Below are 8,386 nucleotides of genomic sequence, written 5' to 3' on the forward strand. Positions count from 1 at the left end.
TACTTTATTAGCTTGGTTTACCAAATGTATAGCTTTCATGAAAAAAAAATGAATTTTATTTATTATTTTAGAAATTTGAAATTTAGATCATGAAAACATTAGGGTTACCTATACCTGTTTGTATCTTAGAATTATCTAGATGATCACAAGGATTCTTTGATAAACACTTACCTTGTTTTCCAAAATCAAGATGGTAAAGGGAACATATCCCATCTTCCAGCACTAGGCTGGTACACTGCTTAATTGAGCTTGAATGCAATCCTTCAGTTGCTTTTCTGACCCTCCCAGGGCGGGTAAGTGCTTTTCTCTGTTTCCGTATAGCACCCTTAAGTCAATGAATAAAACTTATGTCTGTCCTGGATGAATCCTATTAGCTGTATGATCCTGGCCAGTTTCCTTACATTTTTGAGAATCAACTGCCCTGTCTGAAGATGGGTATGAAGTTACCTACCTCATTTTGTTGTGTGGAGGCTTAAAAATAATAATTTATGAAAAGCTCTAGCACTGTTGTCTGGCCATGTAGGGTATGTCTACTACAGGAGATCTGTTATAATTATATGTCCATCCCTTTGAAGACATTTTCTTAATATGTTTCTTCTGGTCTAGGATATATATTTCCATCTTTGTATCCCCAAGATCTGTCCCATAGCAGGCCTTAGTCAATGTTTATTAAACAAAACAAAACCATCACACAGGCCCACATCCATTAATAAAGTTCCTAATAGCTTTAATGATACATTCTCTCAATACATACTTAAGGAAGCAAGACTGCAGATTAGCTTATATCAGAATTGTCCTCAAAAACTGAGTTGCTGTACTTACATCAAGAATAAGAAGAAAAGTTGCAAATAACTACGGGGCACCTGAAATTGGGTCATCACTTGAAGAATGCTTTATTATTGGTGGATTAAAGATGAAGCAGTCCCCTAATTGCAGCTTTAACTTCCATATGTCAGTGTCAGCACTATTTAGGAATAAACTTCTAAAATGATAATACTTTGATTTAGTATTAGACTTTACCACTCGGTGCACTTTGCCACCTATTATTTTCTTTTATCCTGACAAGGAACCCAAGAGGGAAGACAATTTTACAGATGAGCAAATAGCCGCACAGCAGGTTAAGTGAGACAGAGGGTCACAGAGTGATTTGAATAGCAGAGCTGGGCTCCCAGACAGGCTTCAGCCTCTCAGTCCTGCACTCACTTCCTGTGACCAGGATGTGCCCTTTCCACGCTCACAGGACAGGGCTCCTCTAGGAACTGATGCCAGCACTGTGCTATTCAAGGTCCACTTGGCATTCAATAAACGCCTAGGGAAAGGAAGAAAGGAAGAAGAAGGCAGGCAGGGAAGAAGGTGGAAAGGAGGGAGGAAAGAGAGGAATGAGGAAGGGAGAAATGAGGAAGGGAGAAAGAAACTAGACTGGAAGAAAATTTTCAATGTAGTAAACTTTTGTGTCTGAAAAATTACAGTAAGAGAGATATGCAGGTATTTTTGTCAGAGTTACATCAATGGCCTTCAGAACATCATAGTCAACTCTAGGTTAGAGCAGTGTTAGCATTGTTGAGCTATAAGTGCTGGATAATTTTCTATGAAGCCATGTTTACCAACCTTACTAACCAGTTTTGGACACACAAAGCTTATTGATTCATTGTTGGGTTTAAAGATCAAAGTGACAATTTCTTATTAAAGGGTTCCTGTCGCCATACACAATAAGACCATTGAGGATGATTTACTTTTACATAAATGGAATTTTATAGTGTACAAAGTATCTCTACCAGAAGATCTTGGTGTCTTTTTGTTGAGAGGAAGCAGAGTTTGCCTCCCCAAAAGATGTCTTTAGGATACTAATTTAAGCTGGTTATTTTTAAGAAAAGAAATCTCTGAAAAACACTTTGATCTTCCCCCCAACTGCCAAAAGGAAATTTAGATAGAGACCTGCTCCCAAACCACAACCATCCTCCTTAGCTCAGAATAGCATATAAGACACAACTTCCCAATGTGTCCTTGGGTCTCATATTCTTACAGCACCACCCTCACATGTACATACATATTAAACATGTTTAATCTGTCCCACGTTAACTTTATGGTGAGCCCAGCTAGAAGAATTTAGAAGGGTGAGAGAAAAATTATATTTTGCACCCCCACATGTGTAATCTTGAGAAGGTGATTAAAACTGAAATATCAACTCTATTTCCACAAAAGAAAGAGAATTATGCACACAAACAGACATACTTTTCCATGCAACTCAGAGAACGTAGGAGTTCCCACAAATCTTTTAGCAGGATTTCATGGAAACGAGTTAAAAACCTATCATTATAAATTATATCACTTCAAATGGACAACAGCTTTGTGAGGTATGTAAGCAGGTATTATTTATCCCTTTTTATACATGAGCAGATTAAATAACTCAGAAACATAAGTGATTTACCTAAGGGAGAAAGTTAACTAGGCAGAACTTTTATCAGCTCCCCTAAATCCTGACTTAGAGCTTTTGAAGCATAGTAACCTCCATCTTGGCTAAAAACTGCTGTTTAAAATTTAACACTGCTATTCTGGCTTCTGTGAACATTAACTTGCTTAAATAATAGGGAAAAATAAGACTACTCCCCATTCCAGAGAGGCCATAAACTATGCCCCAGACAGAGTTGTCAGTGCTGGCACCAGGCTAGGCCTTGAGATATGGTCACATGGCCCTGTCCCAGCACACAGGACTTTTTCTCAGAAGGTCTGGAAGTCTCATTCCAAATTTGGACAACTAAGAGCTGAAAAACATTTCAATAGGAAAGACTTCCACCACATTGGGCCCCAGAATTTGAGAAGCAAGATTTCCTCTGGGCCTGCTAGCACTAGCGAAATGAAAAGGACTCCAAATAAATTTGGCTTATTGATTAAGGTGTCTTCTGATTTACAATATAACACTTTTTCCCTATATCAAGGTATCCAAGGAATAGGTGAATATATACTGAGTGGCCAGATTATTATGATCTCTGAATGCATAATAATCTGGCCACTCAGTGTATACCCTATATAATAAAAGGCTAATATGCAAATTGTCCCCTCGACCAGGAGTTCAACCAGCAAGCAGGCCAGCCAACCGCCCATGTCCCCTCCCCCTGGCCAGGCTGGCCAGACCCCACCCATGCACAAATTCATGCACCGGGCCTCTAAAATATATATATATATATACTGAGTGGCTAGATTACTATATGTTCAGAGATCATAATAATCTGGCCACTCAGTGTATAAAAATTGTACCAAGTAATTATTTGGCCTTTCAGGATACATGTCAGTTCAAGACAGAAACAGCTTCCTCTTTTCTGTCACAGATGTTATTTAAATGTTGTTCTGTAAGCCTCCAGAGCATTTCAACAATAACCAAAAAACTACCTTGGCTCCAAAGGTCTAATTGAAAGGAGTTATTAGGGGTAAAATAGGCAGGTTTAGGGAGTTTTAGAAATACAGAGGGTCCATGGGAGAGGCACAGTTGGCTGGGGGCTGGGAACTGCCAAAAGGCATACATTCACAAAGAACTAAAAGCACCACAGCCTAAAGGGGGAGGAAGATACCCATTCACAGAAGATAAGGGGAAAGGAAGACATCCATTTATAGAAGACAGGGGAAAAGCCACAGGGAATAGAAAACCAACAGGGAGAAAGCAGAAAACAGATTTCACAGGGAATAGAGAATTCCACCACAGGAGGGGGAGAAAAAGTGGGGGACCCCACGTGGGGTTTGAGCTCTGAAGCTGCTATAGTGACCAATCAGAGGAGATATCAGGTCACAAAGAACTGCAAACTATATAAACCTTAGGTTTAATGGGTTACCTCTTTGGAACCCCCTCCACATGGGAATCTGTGCTTGTTTCCCAATAAATTTCCACCTTTACCTATACTACCTTTTGTCCGTGGCTTCTTTCTTCAAATCCACCTGGACAAGAACCTGGGGAAGAAGTCACCTCTGCATCCTGCTCAGAGGAAAACCAAGCGTTTCAGTTTGATTTCCAGGTTTCATAATTGAGATGCTGATGATGGATATACAATTCAGCCTTGAATTCATAACCACTTAACTCTATAAGAATGACAGAAACATTTCCCAAAGGTTAAATAAAAGTGTCAAAGCAGGTAAGGTAAGTGCTATAATAGGAATAGGTAGGACGTAGGTCGTAGGAGGACAGAGGAGCCAATTGGGCAAGAATCCAGACGAAAGGGAGGAGAATTTGCCACTCCAAAATATGTCTTTTTGACATAAATATTATTTTATGCTAATTATTTTTTAAGAAGCAGAAGACATGGGAAAAGCTCTGAAAACTGAGTAAAAGTTACCCTTTTGTAAGAGACATTGACATTCTCTATACCAGGAAAAGGAGTATGACAAAATCTTTAAAAACTCTATCAGTGGAGAAGGCTATGACCTATATCTGAATAAAAGCCTTACCCTTGTTTTCTCTGCTTTTTCTGGTAACCTCCCATAACTGGCCTTCCTCATCACCACCCCCACCCCCAACATCTTCTTTTCTCTTTAGCTGGACTTGGTATTTAAGATCATGGCTTGGGCTATTTCTCAGTAACTCAGTTTTCCTGGGTCTATCCTACATATACAGGAAGTATACTTGTTATGAAAATGATGTTTGTTTTTCTCCTACTAATCTGCCTTTTGTTACAGGGCAACTTAGTCAAAAACTTAGAAGGGTAGTGAGAAATTTATTTTGGGGTTGTATGGTGGTAGTGCAGGGTGGAATCACAGTAAGATTCTCCTTACACAAAATGTAGAGCCATTCATTGGATGATGAGTGATTATAGGTGTGAGCTAAAGGAAAAAGTCAAGGGTGTCTCCAAAGTTTTGACCTGAGCAATTGGAAGGTTGGGATTGGCATTAACTGAGAGGAGAAAAAGGGGGATGTGATCTTTGCTTTTGGGCATGTTAAGTGTCATATGTATATTAGATAGCCAAGTGGAAATGTCTAAGAGGTAGTTGACTTACAAATATAAGTCTAGAGTTTCAAGAAGAAGTCTGGGATGAATATAAACATTGGTAGGAAGTGTATAAATGGTATTTAAAACCATGAAACTAGATGAGGTCCCCAGGTGAGTGAGTGGAGATAGAGAAGAGGCCCAAAGATTGAGCTCTGAGCACACCATTGTTAAGCAGTTAGCAACCTCTAATGGGAGTATCTTGGGTCAGAAGCTTTTTTGTGAACTGTGGCCTGGGAAACGCTATGTTTTAATGGGTGGGGGTGTGATATATCTGAAGCAAACACTATAGCAAGAATTCTGGGATTAAACCAATGTGTGTTTAGACCAATCAGGAGCTCTCCCTGAAGTTGGGGAGAGGAGCCAAGGCCAAAACCCATCCAAACCACATGACTGTACACAGAAAAATGGACAGATGTTGGGGAGAGCACCGTAATGCCCACTACACCAACTGTCTCTCTATCTTTAAACTTTGTGTTGTTGCTGAAAGATCAGTTGGAAGCCGAAAACCAGGTATTACAGGATTTATTAGGAGAAAGACCTGCCGGGCTGTCACAAAGGGAGAGTAGCGGCCCCGGCAGAGGTGAGCGCTCCTTTTGAAGGGAGGAATGAGGAAAGAACAGCGGCTTAGGGTACTCGACTGGCGCTGATAGGTGATTCAATGTATAGTCCATATAAGGTACAGAATTGGGCCTCCTGGTATTTCCGGGCTGCAGGCCTCCAGCCGCGTCATGATTACTGCCACTTCTTGTATTTCCGGGCTGCAGGCCATGTCACGATTACTGTTACTCCACCTGCCACTTCGGGGAAGGGATGATCTATCATTCCAGGATTTTGGTAATAGTAAAAAATTGAGAGTCTGGGCAGGGTCAGGGGGCGAAGATCCATCTTCCATAGCTGCTTCCTGGTGAGAGGGGGCATCATTAGAGGCATTTACCCGGAGTCTCAAAGATTCTGGAGATATAGAGGTCCCTGTTCAGAGTTCAAGGCCAGATAGATCTCTCCCACTTTCTGGTTGGCGAATGCCTGCATTTCGTTCTGTAAGAAACTAGTGAAACAGTGCATGAGACAGGGGCCAAAGAGCAAAATTAAAGAATAGATACCAGTGGGCCTAATAATGGGAGGAGCCATGGGGCAAGTGAGCCAAAAATGGCATCCCCCCCTTCTTGCTGGTTATGTTGTCTCTGGTCAATTCTGTCTCAGAAGGATTTAATGGGATCTTTGACAATTCCTGATTCATTAACAAAGTAGCAGCATTCTTCTCCAAGAAAGACACAGGTACCCCATTTTTCTGCTGTCAAGAGAACTAAAGCACGCCGGTTCTGTAGGGCTACCGCTGCTTAGGAGTCTACCTGCCTTTGAAGGGATTCAAGGGAATTGCTGATGATGGAAATATCTTCTGAAAATTCAGCAGACAATTTGTGGTAGAAATGAACAGAGGAGGAAATTCCTCCCACTCCTATCCCTCTACTGCAGTGAGGACTCCCGTATCCACTAAGAGGGAAAAAGGGCTGCCCTTTTGTGTTGAGGCCTGAGAACACCAAGAGAGGATTTGAGTTCTCCCTCTGTTCTGATAGAAAGATTGGGGGTTAGGAAGACACAAAGACAGAGTGAGTGTGACAGGTCCTGGGGAACACAGGTGTAGGCCGTAGTCCCACAGAGGAGAAAATACAGGGTGGAGGGCAGGCTAAGGGAGGGGGTAAATTTATAGATTGTGCACAGTAGTAAGGTGTAGGGGTAGCTGAGGTAGTGGTTTTAGAGGTATTTGTTAAACAGGTAGTGTTTTCTGTATTAAAGAGAGAGATGTTGTATAGGGTGTGTTGAGGTTTGGTGTAGGTAAGAGTTAAGTTAGTGGTCCAATAAGTTGGGATTGGAGTAGCTATGATGAGAGTTTGAGCCAGTGACAGACAAATCCAGCAGGATGTAGAGAAGGAAGGATTGATGTTAGAGAGTAGATGGAAGGTTGTGTTGATGAGGGTGGGTAAAGGAGTAGGCCCAGAGTTCGTGGGGCAAGAGAGAATGTCCTTTAGTTGGGGGGGGGGGATAGGTCGGGGATTAATATAGGTTTTGATGAGGACAATTATAGCCCCAAGATCCCTGCCTCCTCCATCTATTCTAATTCCTGCTGGCTGAGCCTGGTTGCAGAGTGGGTTTGCTGGGTTTGATATGGTAAAGCTGACAGGATTCCACGTAAGGGGGCCACAGTCCGAGGGGGGGTCTGAGGTTTACTAGCTAACTACGTAAAGCACCAGAGTGGTAGTGAGAACACTGCCAATATGGACAGTAGAGCTCCCCTACATCGTCACAGTCCCCCTTCTGGCGATATTTCATACATAGATATTTGTGGTCGATGGCATAGGCCAGAGACCACCCACCGCAGCTAGACCACCCGGTGTCATGGCCACGCAGGCATCGAAATAGAGAGTGACACTGGAGGATTTCCCATCCCAGACGATAGAATTGATGACTCCCTCATCATCCCAAGTCCGTTTCACTTGGTGCATTCATTGTTAGCTGCCTGGAGGAGGATTATGGTAAGGAGACGAGACATATAAAAGGAATTCGAAAACCTGAGCTTCTTCCGAAATAAAAATTCGGAGGGTCCCTTGCCAGGTAAGATCTACTATCCATGAGTGTAAATCTTCTGGGGAAGCAGATCATGGTTGCCACCAGGACCAGTACTCCAGGATACACTGCAGGAAATAGTAGAATTTAGCCTGCGAGGAATGATGAGTCATCAGGTCCTGGATTGTGCCGCTGAGTCTTCTTTGGGGATGGTGGTGAGACATTCGGTGAGCCTGAGAGAGGTAGGTCCTGTGGGGGTAGAAGTGTAGGAAGGTTGTGTTTTGTGTAGAGGTTTGTATGGCTTTATGTGTGAGAGGTGATACCAGTGGTTATTTCTCTTACCGTTGCTGCAGTCGGAGTAGATAGTATGACTGGGAAAGGCCCCTCCCATGTGGGTGTTAAGGATGTTTTTCCCCTTTTCTTGACATAGACCAAGTCCCCAGGGAGGACTGAGATATGAGTAGAAATTGTAAGAAAGGGACAGGGGAGAAGATTATCAGCATGTTGTTGTAAGAGTGCCCTCATATGGGCAAAAGCAGGGAAGTAGTCTCCTGGGAAAGGGGAATTGTCCTCTGGGGTTTGGAGGACAAAAGGCCGCCCATACATGATCCCGAAGGAGTTTAGAAGTAGTGGTTGTGGTAGCATGGCCTTCAGTCTCATTAGTGCCGGGGGGGAGTAGTTCAGTCCAAAGCATATGGAGCTCTTAGGAAAGCTTGGTTAGATGTGTTTTTAAGAGATGATTGGCCTTTTCTACTTTCCCTGAAGACTGAGGGTGGTAGGGGATGTGGAGGCTCCATTTGATGTTTAGCATTTGAGAGACCAGCTGTGTTATCTGAGAGACGAAAGCGGGG

The sequence above is a fragment of the Cnephaeus nilssonii genome, assembly GCF_951640355.1.
Source record: "Cnephaeus nilssonii genome assembly, chromosome: 4".
Lineage (NCBI taxonomy): Eukaryota > Metazoa > Chordata > Mammalia > Chiroptera > Vespertilionidae > Cnephaeus > Cnephaeus nilssonii.